Source organism: Acinonyx jubatus, chromosome E4 (assembly GCF_027475565.1).
Source record: "Acinonyx jubatus isolate Ajub_Pintada_27869175 chromosome E4, VMU_Ajub_asm_v1.0, whole genome shotgun sequence".
Lineage (NCBI taxonomy): Eukaryota > Metazoa > Chordata > Mammalia > Carnivora > Felidae > Acinonyx > Acinonyx jubatus.
Window position 1 is genome coordinate 19,805,611 of NC_069395.1, and position 18,024 is coordinate 19,823,634.

The following is an 18,024-nucleotide window of genomic DNA, read 5'->3' on the forward strand; positions in this document are numbered from 1 at the left end:
AGAACTGCAAACTCTTGGCCCAAATGACTCCATCCAATACCCTACTCACACTCTCACATGTGTGTTTACACACACACACACACACACACACACACACAGAGATTTGGCCAAAGTTTAGCATGAATACTATTAGCTCAAGACCTTATCCTGAGGATGACTCACTTCCCTTAAATACCTGTCTGAAAAGTACAACACTCCCAAAAGAATTTAGTGTTTGCTCCAGCCAAAACCTGACTAAAACCTCTGACTTCCTTCTCCTTAGAGCATTTACTTTAGAAAACTTGCAGTTATAAATCCTTTTTCTGCCCCATCAAGATATAAAACTTTTGCAAGTTGAAAATGCATTTTGCAAGGACCTAGGAGGAATCCCTTTGAAATGTAATCATCAAGAACAGAATTCCTCTGTTCCAGTCTCTTTGGAAAAGTAGGAGTCGAACTTCAATAAGAGTGGATTAGCAAACACAGATGGCCTAATCACATTGACCAATCTGTCCCTTCCTTCCTTCATTCCCCTCTCTTAAATCCTTCAGTATTTTTCCTTCAGTACATCCAGCATTTAAAATGGCCCATGCCTCTTATTTCAGTGGTATTGAGCTCAGTCTTAGTTTTATACCAATGCCTCATTCTGCTATTGCAATAGTCAGAAAAAAATCTGTATTGTCACCTTAAATAAATGTCTCTGTTCCTCTTTGACACATCTCAGTGAGGTAAATAGACATTAACCAAATAAACAGACACATAATGCAACGAATACAAGTAGTATGTAATGTTAATCATGAAAATAACAAGGTGCTATGGAAGAAAGTAAAAGTAATACTTTTTTGTGTGTTGGGTTGACTGAAGAGGTGATGTATGAGTTGAAACACCAAGAATGAGTAAAATAATATAAAGGAAAAGAATATATGGGGGCATAGAAACAAACTGAAAATATAGGGGTAATGAAGAGGATTGGGCATAATGGGAATGACAGATGATTGTACAGCTTGAATATAAACAGAAAGCAGCATAGTAAAGCTGAACATGGAAGCTGAAAAGCACTTCATGCACTACCTTCTTAGTCATTGAAAGTGTTTGTATTTTATTACAATTGTCTTAAAAATCACTGGAGGAAAGAAGTCAATAGATAAATCATTTTCATTTCAAATTTTCACTGTAGACCCTGTGTGCAAAACAGTTGGGAAGAAAGAAAATACATTAGTAAGAAGAGCTGTTAGGTTAGTGGGGTCGTCTAGGTGAGAAGAAAGGTTGTAGTTAAGAATAGCTAGCGGTGAGGGTTGCCTGGGTGGCTCAGTTGGTTAAGCACACGACTTCCACTCAGGTCATGATCTCACAGTTTGTGAGTTCAAGCCCTGCATCAGGCACTGTGGTGACAGCTCAGAGCCTGGAGCCTGCTTCAGATTCTGTGTCTCCTTCTCTCTCTAACGCTACCCACTCGCATGCGCTTACTCGCTCTCTCTCAAAAATAAATAATAAACATTAAAAAAATTAAAAAAAAATAGCTAGTGGTGAAATACATCTTTTGGCTAAGAACCACTGACTGAGTATTGTGGATCAGGAAAAGACAATATGTAAAATATCTCTAAAGTTTCTGACTTCAATAACTGGGGAAATTGTTATTCCAGTTCTTGAAACTTGGCAAAAGATTAGACTTTAAAGGACAAAAAATTAAAGATTTCAATTTTGGATTGGCTAAGTTTAGAATTCTATGAGCTATCCAAGTGGAAATATCAAAAGCTCAGTGAAAATATCTTGGCTGTAGCTACACATGTGAAAGTGTATGGATGGTATTTAAGTGAATGAAATAACTCTCAAGTGATGATACAGGAAAAAAAATAGAGAAGAGCATACCTATGATCTGAGAATCTGCATCATTTAGAAAAAAAGAGATGTTGGGAAAGTCTCAGAATGGTGGTCAGTGAGGCAAGAGGGATAGCTGAAGAGGAAACTACCACAAAAGTCAGGAGTAGATTTCTAAAAGTGAGCAATGGTCAATTCTGTCAAATGCTACTAACTAGTCAAACACAACAAAAATTTTGAAAACATATGTGACAAAAGTAGTTTCACTGGAGATTTGGAGAATTGGGAAGTCGGTTGTAGTAATATGTCAGTCCAGACTATTATAATCTGAAAACCTTGCACCAAAATATCTAGGAATACTAACTAATTGATACTTTTAAAAATCACACAATGCTACTGCAGCAAGGGAAAACAATATACCAGAAAAAAGAAAAAAGAAAATGAAACAATACTGAAGATTACTCATAAATTACTGGTATAATGGGGAACTAAGAGAGGAAAGTTGCCATTTTAGTAACTAAAGAGTTGCCTTCTAATTCTATATAGAAACAAACCCTCTGCTTTTCTGTATGCTTACAGAACCCTTCCTTATACCTCTTTTTTTTTTCTTTTTAATGTTTCACATCCAGGAAAAGCTTGGGTGAATTCTAAATTTTTTCCCAGAGCTCTGAGTTACTACTCAGAGCTTATCACAATTACTTATCACAATTACTCTAGTTCACATATTTATTATTTTTAGCATGGAAAATGGTGATCACTTCCTTACTAACCATTCATATCTTACCCCTACTACCAAATGCTCATTATCATGCTTTCTAAATTTCTAAAACCAAATCCGACAAGGTGGGTACTTCTTTAAAAATCCAATGGAATATTATCAAATTCAGGTTAAAATAACAACTTGTTCATAAGGTGTTTGCCCCCACTACCCTGACAAGTTCAATTCCCTTAATTTCACCATAGTATCCTATTTGGTCACAAAAAAACATTTGCCAACATCAGAAATCACTAGGTATCACTTCTCTCGTTGCTACATATGATAAAGGTCTTAAGTTTTTCTTCAATGAGTCCCTATGATAATCAACCTCACCTTTTCATAATTCTTGATTAACTCAAATTACCTTGTAAAATATCTTCTGACTGCTTTCTCCATCTTGTAGACAGAAAATCCTTCTCTACTCTTCCATAATGCCTTGATCCCCTAATACTTATCACAATTTGTAATATAAAATTACCCAAGTAATTACCCAAGAAGTATTATCTTCTTCAAGGTGGGCCATGTAATTTTGAGCTCAGCTTAGAGTAAATAATAAGTGTTAAATTAACAACTCAAAATATTTAGCATTCATTCATTAATTATATTCACATGTTAAAGTGGTCTCTGTTGAAATCATTATTCTGTGTTCATTTATTCTTGAGTCTGCATTTGTTTCCATCCTTAAAGTTATTTCTTATTCCTTACATCCTTTTAATTCACTTCTTATAAAGTGTATTATTTTAGAAACCTTTAGTTGAATTTAGAAAGAAATTCACATTAAGTAGCTTTAAACACTAAGAAAATTCACAGTAACAAAATTGCAACTCTGATAAGGAACATACACTGGTAGTTTTGTATCTAGTTATTCAAGATAGCAAAAATTACCCTGTTTTGGGATCTTATGAATATAAATTAGGTCACACATCAACATATGTTGCTAGGGGCATACAATGCAACAATTGGCTTAGGCATGGTTTCTGTAATAAATGTTTAGGAGGGAGACTGGCTTACAATCATGAGGGTCCAACTTTTGACCTGAGCCCTTATCACTCGTAGTTCTCAGTCAATGCCCTTATCCTAAGCCAGTGAGAGAGCTTAGGGGTATTACTGAAGAGGTGACACAATGTTCACAAGACATGACTCTTCACGTACATCTGAATACATATATATTTATGTCTGGGTTGTTAAAAAAAATTGTATGTGATGGATGGTAACTAGACTTATGGTGATCATTTTTTGGTATATACAAATATCAAATTATAAAGTTGTACATCTGAAACTCATGTAACGTGTACCAATTTCACATCAATAATATAATAAAAATTTCTTTAAAATGTTTTTAAATGCAATTAATGGCTGTAATTTCTTTTTGAGGTTACTCTCAAAAATTATTTTTAACATGGAAATGGAAACTGTGCACTTTGTCACATAGATGATTATTTTAAATTCATTTTAGTATCATAAAATTTTTTTTTAAAAATATAAAACATCTGCAAATAAACAACATCTAATCTGAACAAATATACTCTCCAGTTTGGTATGAATGGTTAACAGTAATGAAACAACTTTAAGAAAATACCTACAAAGTAAAGATGTGCACTTGCTTTGGAATGACTGATTCTTGCAAAATGTTGATTATTTAATGCCTATAAAAAATACAAGTGAAACAGGTTTAATTTTTTTTGTTGTTTCTGTTTTTTTTCTCTTAAACAATAAAATTCCTTCTCATATTTAATCTGAAGATGAAAGATTATTAAAGATTCAAAAGTCAAGCATTACAAGAATGAGAGCAATAGAATACATTAAATTGGAAGTGTTCTCATTCAAGATATTTTAGTAATTTGTCTTTGCTAGATAAGCTTATTTTTTATGTTAGTAGGAAAGGTGAGTTATTATAAAATAGTTAATTCACAGTTGGCGCCTGGGTGGCTCAGTCGGTTAAGCACCCTGCTCTTGGTTTCGGCTCAGGTCGTCATGATCTCACAGTTTCACGGGTTCAAGCGCCACATCAGGCTCTGCAGTGTGGACCCTGCTTGGGACTCTCTCCCTCTCTCCCCCTCTCTCTCTGCCCCTCCCCCACTTGCACTGTCTCTCTCTCTCTCTCTGAAAATAAACTTTAAAAAAGTAGTTAATTTACAGAAATAAACTTTTCCAATAAATTTTCAAGCACCAAAAACCACAAACATCAATTTGTGCTGTACAAAATATTATCATACTGTATAGTGATTTATAATTTACAAAGCACATTCACAAATATTGTCTCATTTACTTCCTATAAAAGCCCATTTAAGATAAACTTTCAGAATTAAATACCAAATGATTTGTATTTGTAGAACTACTGACCACTAGTTCTAACAAACTGCTAGACCTCTACAATACTACCGGAGTTTGCCAGTCAGAGTTAAGACTCACAAATGTCCCACGATCATAGAATTTTGATGAAAATCTACTTCATGTTAAGCACAGGAAGAATCTAAATAAACCAACTCACTACTCCCTGCATTCCTGATTTTGTAGTTGAAACAAATTATTACTCATATTTATGGATGAGAAAATAGGAAAATCTGAGGGATTAAATTGTGTGAGATAATAATAGGAAGCAGAGCTGAAACTTTAACTTAGACCACTAATTCTCCATCTAGGGCTAATTCTTTTACAATCACATCCTTTTATGCCCCAATTTATAGTTTTGAAGAGGATATTATTCTGTCACATACAAAATTACCAGAAAAATGTGGGGAACACCCGGACACACAAAATGTGTGCTTCTTTAGTGGCAATACAGGGAAGCACTAGAGAAAAAGTATGCACAAATATCAAAGGTATGAGGAAATGAAAAAAGATTATTGCAGATGGATGTAGAGGGTGCAGAGCAATTAAGCCAATAACTCCTACTTGCTTAATTATAAATTCTGCCACTGAGAAGCCCATGCTAGATCAGCAGACAAGAATACATTGATCCAAGTCTTGGTACAACTTCCTTCTAAGGTAGCTTTCCACTAGCTGAGAGTTTAAAGAAGGATGGGGATTTTATGAGATTTTTACCAAGACAATCTGAAACTGCTGATTCCAGACTTGAAATAGTTAAAAGGGAACACACCTTAAGAACCTATGACCAGAATAGAATGATAGAATGTTCACTGTTTCTACCCCATGGGGAATTCTTGTTACTGAAACTTTTTTTAAGTTTTTTTTTTTTAATGTTCATTTATTTTTGACAGAGAGAGAGCAAGCAGGGGAGGGGTAGAGAGAGAGGGAGATGAGAATCTGAAGCAGGCTCAGCACTGTCAGTGCAAAGCCCAACATGGAGCTCAAATCATGAACCGTGAGATCACAACCTGAGCCGAAGTTGGAAGCTCAACTGACTGAGCCACCCAGGCACCCTTTTACCTGGAACTTCTTAATGAGAAACTGACCTTTTCTCCCAGATGAGGTAAAAGATAAATGCCATTGATGTGGCAACAAGTAGAAATATGATCCTGGCTGAATATAAACACACTGGAGCGATGAAAAGAGGTTTGAATATAAAATTACAGATAGAAACCTGGGGCACCTGGGTAGCTCAGTCAGATGAGTGTCTGACTCTTGATTTTAGCTCAGGTCATGATCTCATGGGTTCATAAGATCAAGCCCCACGTCAGGGTCTGCACTGACAGTACACAGCCTGCTTCGGATTCTCTGTCTCCCTCTCTCTGCCCCTCCCCAACTTATGTGCACATGTGTGTGCTTGCTCTCGTTCTCTCTCTCAAAATAAATAAATAAACTTAAAAAAATAAGAAACGAGTTAACAAGGTAAGTAAAATCAGGCATTTTGCTCCTCCTGGTTGTGCATCATTAACCATAGGATAACTAGAACAAAAGTCAAGAGCAGTCTAGTAAGTGTCCACTAGATTTGTAAAAGAGGGAAGATACTCAGGTATAATGAACAAGGTCATGAGTTGAGCAAATATAAAAACGAGAATTCCTCATCCAAATCCAATTACCAGGTCTGTTCACATACTCTGTGTCCCTTTAATGTAATAGAACCTGGATACTCTATGAAGAAATTTACAGTTATTTTACAAGCAGCCTCTGCAAATCCTCTTCCAAGACTTCTTTAAAAAGATCTCAACTCATTTAAGATAAACTGACATAATTAAATATCAAATGATTTGTAAACTAATGAGCATTGGTTCTAAAATAAATTCCTAGATCTGTACAATGTCACTGGAGCCTACTGGTCATGAAGACATATAAATGTCTCATGTTAATAGCATTTTGGTGAAAATCTACTTCATGTTAAGCACAGGAAGAATCTAAATTTAACAACTTGTTACTTCCCAAGTTCCTGATTTTGTAGTAGAAACAAATTTATTTAGCATCTTTTATCTTCACAATGATTTCCTATCTTGTGAAGTCAGTGTTGTAACTGAAGGGAGAGCCAATTAACACTTTTGACCTTCTCCCTACCTAAATATCAAATCAAGTAACAAATTACCATGTTCCTGGAAGATGGTGCTGATTGTTGCCAATATCAAACAAATTAGAGATGCAGGAGTGATCATCCTCACTTTCATTTAACTTTCTTGATTGGATTCATGGAAGATAGATAGTTCTTAGGGAAAGGGAGAGGCATTTATTTTTAATTTAATGAGTTAGTGTCACCAATTACATATGTTATTCCATATATAGTCTTCTTACTGGTGTTGCAGTCTAATATACGTATCTTTTTTTTTTAATCTCCTATGCAGCATAGTAACAACATAGGATAATTAGGAATAGGATAATTATTTTCCTATTCTTGTAAATAGATGTTTGCTTTTACTGGACAAGAAAAGCAGTATACCTTCAGGGTCATAACTCTTGAACACATCAATTCTACAGCACTAGATCATATTAGACTGAAGTGTCTATGGAACTTTTTTTAAATCTATTACATTGATGATTTCATTCTGGTATGTCCTAAAGTTTAAGAAGTACAAATATCCTAGATTGTTTCCTAATATACACATATATGTTGAAGACAAATTATCATAAAATAAAAGGGTCCTTGAGTTAATTTATCAGTTGTGATCTGAAGAATGCTAGGATATCTCCTCCAAAAAAAAAGGGGGGGTGGCAAGTTATTGTCTCTTATATCTCTACCAAAAAAAAAACCAATTGATGGATCTCTAGACTTTTGAGAAAATAGATCTCATATCTGGGTTTATGCTTCAATCCACTGACCAAGTAGATTCACAAATTCTCTTCTTTGAGTGGAATTCAAAGCAAGGGAAGGCTTACTTGTTAGTTCACGCTGAAATATTCACAAACTGCCATTTGGCTCCTATGGTCCACCCTGCTGATGCTTAGCGTAAAGAGTGTATGGTGGTGGTTATAAATTGTACACAAATTCTATAGATACTTTCAGTCCAAAGAAGTTGCACCTCTTTTAATTAAAGCATAACTTGCAATGTATTTTTCATAATGGACCAGACTCATTATGATATGCTAAACCAGCTGGTAATGGCCTGCCAACTATTAGATCAAGGAGATTCTGAAGGTCTATGCAGAAGAGAAATAGGGAAGTCTTGCTATTGGTTAAAATCTAAGCAATGTAAATTATTTCCCACTTTTCTAGTGAAGACAGTATAGGTAAGAATAATCACCAATTAATATGCAGTGGTTTGGCTAGATAGTCAGAGACTTTGGAAAAGATCCAATAATTGGGAGAACTGTTAACAAGAAAGTTTGGTAAGATAAAACTGGATAGAGTATAGCATGTAACCAGAAGGGGGTGGGAATATTTGTGTAACATATAAAATCTCAGCCCAGCTTTGCAGAAGCAAAATTAAACAAAATTATCCATTTCCTGGATATTATACAGTCACCTTTCCCTACTAGCCCACTTGCCAAAGGGGTTCATGAAAAGGGACAATAACAAAAATACATAAGCTATGTTTGAGCTCAAACAAGAACTCAACAAAAATGACCCAGAGCGCCTGGGTCGCTCAGTCGGTTAAGCGTCTGACTTTGGCTCAGGTCATGATCTCGCGGTCTGTGAGTTTGAGCCCCGTGTCCGGCTCTGTGCTGACAGCTCAGAGCCTGGAGCCTGTTTCAGATTCTGTGTCTCCCTCTCTTTCTGGCCCTCCCTTGTTCATGCTCTGTCTCTCTTTGTTAAACGTTAAAAAATAAAAAAATAAAAAAAAAACAAAAATGACCCAGATACCACTTTTTTTGTGCAACTTTCAAGTAGTACTGACCAATGTGGGCCCCAATATTTTATCATACCTTATAATAGCACTGAGACTCTCAATACAGTTTGATTTCTTCATGGATAGAGAAGGAAGTTCTTATTTCTTATAGAAAAACATTTTTTAAGTTTATATTTCACTTCCTGCCTGTCATATTATCTGCCAGTATTTTCATTTCTCTATCTGTTGAATGCCTTCCACACTCATGACTTTCCCCAATAATACTGGCATTGCATCTGATCAAAGAAACTCCAGAAGCTCACGTCTGTCCCTTCTCCTACTTTGTCAGTACACAGAGCAACAACAATCAACTCAAAGGTGGCCCTAGAATATGTGTTAAAGGAAAGGTAACAATAACTCCTCTTGGGCTGGAATTTTATCATTTGGTCTTTGTTAGGTCTTTGGATGTGAGAACATTTCTTGTTTCCTTTTTCTATATGGGTTATTTTTTTCTCTAAAATCTTTCATGCAGCACAGCAGATAAGAGGGGGGCCCCCAGACCCTTTATTTCAGAAGGCATCTCTCCCACTGCCTCCGAGGAGCACTTATTTATATATCAGGAAGGCCTGAAGAGATAAAAAGGTAGCTGTCAAAATTATTTTAGACCTGTTTCTAGTTTAAGCAAACAGGAACGTTTTGCTCACTTAGGAATCAAACTTGCCCACCAGGAAAAGGACCGGGAAGAGGACCAGGCAGAGTTCAAAGACCCCTGGTAAAAATGAAGCACATTAATATCTTGGCATGGTCCTTCCACTGGGAATTTTCTGTGATTATAAGCAGTCTGTATGGATTTAGGGATGCTCAGTCCTAACTATGTAAGTCATACAATTTCAGTGACATATGATGAATACAGTTTATTGTCAAACCTACAACTCAATGTGAAGGCATACTTTTTTTTTCCATAAAACATTTACTAATAGTTGTTGTAAATGACACAGATAATAGACACAACTGTGGTAAGCCAAATGTATGAATGGCCCTTTGAAACCAGTGAAACAAGGAAAGAAAATTAAACCAAGTATTAAAAGTATTAACCCTACTTGTCTATTTGAACCAGATTAAATCCATTTCACTATATGAGGTCAAAACTAGTTAGGTTTGGTTTTGTTTTATTTGTTTTTTTTGTGGTTTTTTTTTTTTTTTTTTTTGCTGTCCTACTTACTTAACCATTTCTGTCAAATATAACCTGAATACTATGCACTTTTCAGTGTATCCTAACCAATTAAACAAGTACATTAAGGAATAAGAAGGCCAAAGTAAGACAGAGTACTGATAATGGAACACTGGAAAAGAATTTTAAAAAGGAGAATGTCTTTTATAAAATGAATTTATATTGTACAGTAAATTGCCTGTAAGTTTTTAAAAATAAGAATATATGCATATTTTTAATTAATTTCGCACCAACTCTTGTCTATCCAATCCAATTATAAAGTGCTATTATTTTAACTCTTTTAAATATTAAAATGTGTTTCATCCCAAATCCCAACAGCCTGTTTTAAATCTTTCTTACTCTGCATTGCTTTCCCTTTTCTTCTCCCTTGCAGTGTTTCCTTCTTCTGACTTGCCTACTTTGGCCTCTCTTCTGACAAGCTGCAGTTTGTTCCTGTGTCTGTCTATACAGACACACATCTCCTCTTCAACCCCCTTCCCTTTCGCTCTCCTTCTCATACTCTTCCTCCTTAACTATTCTTTTTCCCATCTCAACTACTTTTAAAAAGTTACATTTCTTTTCTATTTCTCAGTGGAGGAGGAGTATGAGCTATTTGGGGACAGAGTACCAAGAAAGAAACCTTTAACCTCTCCTCACCTGGAAATAATTGAAAATCTTCAGGAAATGACAGTATTTGAATTGTATTTTATACTGAGGTTTATGTTAAGGTCAGAAATCCCAGCTGAAATTTTTCTCGCTTAAGGCAGGAGAATGAAAATGCCAAGCTGTCGCATGTGTTTGCTTTGAATGTAATCTTAACTTACCTGCTTTTGAGATATTCAAGTTGCTAAATATGTTTCTAATTAAACTGTACCAAGTGTGATACATTTTTTTTTCAGCTCCATTTACTTACATTGAATGTTTAAAACTATCCCTGGCTATGTCATCCCTTCCCTTTCTACAATAGACAACATACTGGACTATCTTCCGGGGGGCAGTATCCCTAATGTGAAACCTGGAAATGAAGGTTGTATCATCATCATCTACTATGCTGCACTTCAATTCAAAAGGCTTTCCAGGTAGCTGTATAGAGAATATAAGATTGAAAAAAAAAATCCTAGGTCGCCAATTGTACTTGAAAGCTATAATTATAATTACAAGTGACAGAAAAATTTCATGTGAGTGTAATAGCATTAATGATGCCACCTTCTGTCAGGTAGTGAAGGTTAAATACCACTAAAGCATAGTAGGCCCAGACTTTGTCATGATACTCACAGCTCCCTAGAGAAAATAATAATGAACAAAAATGCTAGCTTGGGCTCCATCATCAAATTTAGGTGGGACAAGTTCCAAACTAGTTCACTTCTTGAACCTGCAACCTTCTTGAGCTAACCATGGTTTAAGCAAAACTAAATTTGAATAGAGACAATTATTTCTACCATCACCTCAGCCACTTCTAATGTATAATTCCACTCCCATTACCACAGCATCAATAAAACTACACCCTAAAAGTGGGAATGATTGTATGAATTCCTGAACATATATTTAATTTTTTTTTAATTGTTATTCTTTGAGAGACAGAGACACAGAGCAAGTGGGGGCGGGGGCAGGGGCAGAAAGAGAGGGAGACACAGAATCCAAAGCGGGCTCCAGGCTCTGAGCTATCAGCACAGAGCCGGACTTGGGGCTTGAACCCACTAACGGCAAGATCATGACCTGAGCAGAAGTCAGACGGCTTAACAGACTGAGCCATCCAGGCACCCACCCCCATCAAACACATATAATATGAACATAACATGCACAATATCAATGTAGTTATTATCATCTTATATGGTAAGCTAACCTTAATGGGTTTATTCAGTTTAATGACCTAGAGATATGGGGCAGAAAACAATTCTTTACTTATGCAAAAATATTTAATTCCTTGCAATACAAGAAGGAAAAGAACACAAAGCATTGCCTCAAGGTGTCCTTTCACAGTGGTACCCAGAAGCTGTATAAATAAAACTGTAATGTAGCCTCATTCTCTTATATACCAACAAAGCAAGTGTTTTCTGAAGAAATTGGAGGGTAGATATAATGCAGACTTTGGAGCTAGAGATTTGATTTATGACTTAATAGAGTGGTTAAGTCATTTAGTTTTTGTAAGTTTTTGTTCCCTCACTTCAAAAACACAGTTAATAATATCTAATTTGCAGCTTGTTGTGAAAATTAAATATTTGTAAACCACCAGAAAGTAACAGTGCTCAAAAAAGATTCTATTCATATGATTATTAATTTATTATATTACATTAATATGAAGAAAATTATTTGAGGTTGCTAATAAATCAGAAAAAGGAGTTATGTCAGTATTCATATAAATCACACATAATATGCAATCAAGCTAAATCTTTTATACTATCTAATAAAACTACTTTCAAAAAAAGCTATAAAACTTAAAAATTACTACATTGAGGTGAATATAACACTTTTAAGGTATTAGTGCATTAAAAGTAAGATGAGAACACAAATGTATAGCCTTTGTGTTGTGATGTGAATATTTCTTAGAAATGTATTTTTTTAGGGGTGTCTGGATGGCTCATTCGGTTAAGTGTCCAACTCTTGATTTTAGCTCAGATCATGATCTCATGGTTCATGGGTTTGACCCCATACTGGGGTCTTCACTGGCAGTGTGGAGCCTGCTTGGGTTTCTTTCTCTTTCTCTCTCTGCCCCTCCCCTCTTCTCTCTTGCTCACTCTCTCTCAAAAGGAAAATAAACACAATTTTTTTTAAATCCTACTAAATGGATAGATGGAAAGCTCTGTAATTATATATAAATGTTTTCCTGTGAATTAAACTAGAATGCTAATAATATGGTAAAGCCTAAAAAGTAATCTCAGTCTAACCCTGTCACAATTTGAGAATTCTGAATTAAATTTTTCTAACACAGGAATTAGAGACATTTTGTACATGCATTAAATTTGTTTGTCATTTTTTTTCTAATTCTATAATGAGATAACCTAAGAAATACATTCCTTTATGAGTTTAATCAGCATTTATAACCATACATATGTAATATACCTCATTAGTGCCTTCTGTTTTTAACAAAATTAGGCTCCTACAAAGAAAGGAAAGAAAAACTGTTAGATGTTTACTGAATTAGGGAGAAGCCTACAGGGCCATGGGTATAAACAACTTCAGTGCTTTAGCTCCTGAAACGGTTCCAGCATTTCTGAGGCAAATTAGCTCTCTTAAAGCAGGTCAAAATCAGGACAGTCTCTATAACTTTCTTCAGGGATACAATTCTTAGCAGGATAGGACTCCAGGAAATTTTTATGTGATGCACTGAAGTAAAGGAATAAGTTGAACATATTAAATACACTGAAACAGTTGACCTGATCTCACCATGTGTTATAGGCATGGGAAACTACAGTGAATAAAGCACTGACTAAAATGTAGTTAGCATTAAACAAAAATAAAAATTAAATACAAATTAAAAAGAACATGTAGCATGACAAGTGGTAATGAATGCTATGGAGAGGCGAAAAAAAGACCTGAAGGAAAATAAACGCTGTGGTGAAGGGTTGTAATTCCAAATATGGTGGTCATATAAGACATTCATGTACGGGTGATCCTTGAGATAAGACACACTGAAGGCAAGGAATTGGCTCATGAAGATATAGGGATGGGAAGCTTAAGTCTAATCAATAGCAGAAACAAAAGCTCCAGGGCAGGTGGGGGTGGTAGGGCAGTGAGTTATGGAGAATTTAAGAAATAAAAAGGAGGCCAGTATAACTGAAGTGAATTGAATGAAAGTGGTAGGGAAGACTCACAAGGTGACAGAAGATGGTACCTTTTGAAATATATACAGATACAGCTCAAGCAGCTAGAACTGTTAGGTAGCTTTGGTGGACAGTTGCAAACAGGATAGAGAAGAATATATTTGCTTATTCAAGACCACTTCAAAGCCACTCATAAGTATTACTCATTGTGTCTCTGAAAGTGTTTTGGTCTCTCTTGTTTATTATGTATCTTTCTACAAAATACCTAGATTTCTAAATATGTAATCCAAATAATATATAATCCCCAATATACACTCTGTTTCATATTCACATTTGTAGTTATACACTTGAAATTACCATATATATGACCAGATAGCACGTAAATACTCAAGACAACCTGCATTAAGTTTGAAATCTTCCTTCCAACCTACTCTTTTAGTAAATGAAATGGACATTGATATAGAAAATCCTGTGTGCATAGTCCAACATCCATTCTCCTATTCTCTTTAATACCAGGCCCAGATTTTAGGGGCCTATGCTTACTGTTAGTCAAAGTCAACATTTCTCTAACCTCTTTTTCCATGAGTTTGGCAGTATGACCAAATTTTGGTGAATTGGTTGTGAGCAGCAATGTTATTTGGGTCTGGCTGTTTAAGGTGGACCAACTCCATCTACACTTCTGCTATGACCTCTTCCTGCAATGAGGACACCATGAATGAAGTTCTTGAACTGTAGTCTTAAACCACATGATGGAAGCTTGATAATGGGAGCCTGGTATAGGACGGTGAAATAATGAGATTGACATCTGTTTCATTGATGATATTGCACAAGAACCACAATATCAATTTTGGACTGCTTACCTAATTTTTTTAATGTAATATTAAAAAAAAGTATACCTTTCTCTTGTCTAACAATTTTTACTTTGAATTTTTATTTTAAAATGAGCTGAACATATACACAGGGTTACAACCATTCTTTTATTGGTCCATATTTAGAATCACCTTTTATTCTGCTTTAATTCATTCTACCTACTCATCCTAGCAGTTAGCCATCATGTTCTGTTTATTTACCTTTGGCTATCTAAGCTATCTAAAACATCTCTTCTCCAAGCAACCGTCCTGCTCTCATTTTTGGACTGAAGGCATTGTCTTATGGATTGTCTATAGCCAGTTGGAAAAATACATATCCCTACATACAGATCGACTTCTTCTGTTTTCTTGCTTAAAGTTGGGTGCTAATTTTAGTAACATAACTTCCACGGCTATCCTAAGACATTTACAACTTATATTTCTGTAAACAACATATTTGGCAGTATCATGCCCACGTGTCTCCCATATTCACTTAGGAATCAATCATAGATTCTTTACATATCTGAAGCTGTCAGGCAAGAATTTATATCTACTCTCAGGGGCACCTGGGTGGCTCAGTCGGTTAAGCATCCGACTCGATTTCAGCTCAAGTCATGATCTCATGGTTCGTGGGTTCAAGCCCTATAGTGGGTTCCATGCTGACAGCATGGAGCCTGCTTGGGATTCTCAAAATAAATAAGTAAATAAATAAAACATTTAAAAAAGAATTTACATCTACTCTTATCAATGCCTAAGGTGCCCTTATTTTTTTCATCAAAATATGAATAGAATAAGATAATAAAAAATCATATGGACATAAAACTCATACGGGGCACCTGGGTGGCTCAGTCAGTTAAACGTCTGACTTCAACTCAGGTCATGGTTTCACAGTTCATGAGTTCGAGCCCTGTGTTGGGGTCTGTGCTAATAGCTCAGAGCCTGGAGCCTGCTTCAGATTCTGTGTCTCCCTGTCTCTCTGCCCCTTCCCCGTTCATGTGCTCGCTCTCTCTCTTTCTCTCAAAAATAAACATTTAAAAAATTTTTAAAAACACACACACATGCAGTTTAGAATCTTGGGTTAAAGACTTCTTAGCAGTTTGAACTTGGGAAATTTTCTTAATCTTTCTGAATATCGATTTTCTAATTGGCAAAATGTCAACCATGTCTTGCTCATGGTAATGGTTAAAAAACTAAGTTCAAAATGTTAGAGTTGAAGCCATGATGGAACAAGAGGGAGAAGATTATCGCTACACTTTAAATATATAACATATATAAATGACACATGCTTAATAACTGTTTTCAGATATTGGCCAGCAGACAATGGTCTGCTGTGATCCTGCTTGTAAGGGAAACAATTGCTGATACTTTCTCTGCTTCCAGGCACGTTCTAAAGGAACAGGTAAACAATCCCAAACAGTTCATTGCAATCTGAGTTGAGACAGAATCAAAGGTCAGGATGTCTGCTGTGGTTGGAATTTTTCAGCCTTGCAAAAAGGCAGGACATAAACAGTAAAAGGGATCCAGAAATAAACATAGTGGACTGTTTGCATCTTTGTTGACTACTAAAACATAAATATGTGGGGTGAAATTTCACAATGTCAAGAAGACAACTAAAAGGGAGCTGTAAACTTCATAGTTCACAGAGTTAACACAGGAGTAGGAGGCATTTAAGATCTCCCCAGTCAGTGTTACTATTCCTTGATTGCTTAAGCATCTAGTAGAAAAGTCAAAGAAGAGACTTTTAGTGGTAAGGTTAAATATTTGCCATGGTAAAAGCCACTCTACATGTACACAAACAAACTAGACTTAAAATGAATCACATGTAATTCAATAGATGTGGGTAGAAGAATTGGATAATCTCATAGAAAGAAACTTCAACCTCTACCTTACACCAAACACACAAAAAGCAATTTGAGATCAATCATGGATCTAACTAAAGCATTAAAATATGAAAGTATAAAAGCAAAATACACATATATATATATATATATATATATATTCATACACACACACACACAGGAAAATAATCCTGCAAAATCAGGATAAGCAAAAATTTCTTAGAAGATTAAAAAAAACCCTTAAAACAAAAAATTGATAGAAATGGATTTTACCAAAATTAAAACTTCATAAAATATTACCATTAAGAAAATGAAAAGGCAAGCTACTGAGTGGAAACAAAGTTATTTGCCTTTTTTTCTTTCTCGCTTTGTTCCTCCTTTTCTTCCATTTATCTATTTAATAAATATATCTTTAATAAAGGATTTTAATATGAAATATATAAGCTGTGATATTATACCTCAATAATAACTAGGCAAAATAATGTAAAAATGGGCAGAATATTTAAACAGAGAGTATGGAAAAAGATTAATTAATGGCTGCTACACATACATGGAAAAATACTCATTATCAGTCTTTAGAAAAATGGGAAAAAATTAATATCACTGCAAACATACCAGAATAGCAAACATTAAAATGTTGACAATTTCAAGCCTTAAACACAACTGGAGCAACTAAAACGATCATGCACTGCAAATGGGAATGCAAAATGGTCCAATTACATTGAAAAGCATTTTGGTAGTTTCGATAGAATTAAACATGCACTCACCACATGACCCAGCAATTTCACTCCCGGCTATTTACCCAAGAGAAATGAAAACCTATATCAACATAAAGACTTCTGCACAAAATTTTAAAGTTGCTTTGTGTATAGTAGCTCCAAACTGGAAACAACTCAAAACTAGAGGCAATGCAAATGTCTAATCTGGGTCTTAGCTCTTAGTTACTGGCTCCTTTCTGCGTCTTCTCTTTACCTACCCACCTGAAGATCTCTCCTTGTATACATCTAAGAGAAAGCAGGTGCTTACCCAATCAAATTTATCTTGATTTTACCAGAACGTTTTAAAACAGGCTATCTTGTAAGCTGTTGAAAACACAATGGATGGCTGATTTGCAGTCAGTTGTGTATTCTCAGTCCATTCAGCTTGATCAGATTGGCCACATGATCCAGAATATGCCATCAATTCTCTCTGAACATACTAATTCTGCTTTCATCAGTTAGGGCTAAGCTATTTGGTTTAGAAGCATCTAGAAATATCAGATACCATGAATAAACTATTTAAAACAAAATCATAGATGGAAAGAAGGAAGAAAATAACTTGAATTATTATATAGCAGATTTGCCTGTGACAACCAAAAGGATATGAGTAACTAATGAAAAAGGTCATTTTTCAACTAAAGAAAGGTCATTTCAACTAATGAAAACTAGGTCATTCTTCTATTTGCACATAGTAGATTAAACGCATTGAAATAATGAAGGCTACAATAAATGAATTATAATATTGTGGAACTGATGCTCAGCCATCTCTCTACCATATTAACTATTATATAGGATTATATATAGGTTAGTAATTCTTAGTCATTTTAGAGTATTATAATTGTTACTGTTCATTATTACCATATCATTCTAGATACTACATCCACCAAATAATTTTAATTGATT

The 18,024-nt window shown here is 35.2% G+C and overlaps 1 long non-coding RNA gene across 1 annotated transcript in view; it reads right to left on the reverse strand.

Annotated features, from left to right (window-relative positions):
* Positions 1-4,135: 4,135 nt before the first annotated feature.
* LOC128313030 (uncharacterized) overlaps positions 4,136-18,024 on the reverse strand; it is a 133,822-nt gene continuing 119,933 nt past the window's right edge. Inside the window, exons 2-3 of the long non-coding RNA XR_008293137.1 lie at positions 12,977-13,013; positions 4,136-4,200 (exon numbers count right to left, since the gene is read on the reverse strand). This is a non-coding gene — a long non-coding RNA (uncharacterized LOC128313030). The remainder of the gene's footprint in view (positions 4,201-12,976; positions 13,014-18,024) is intronic.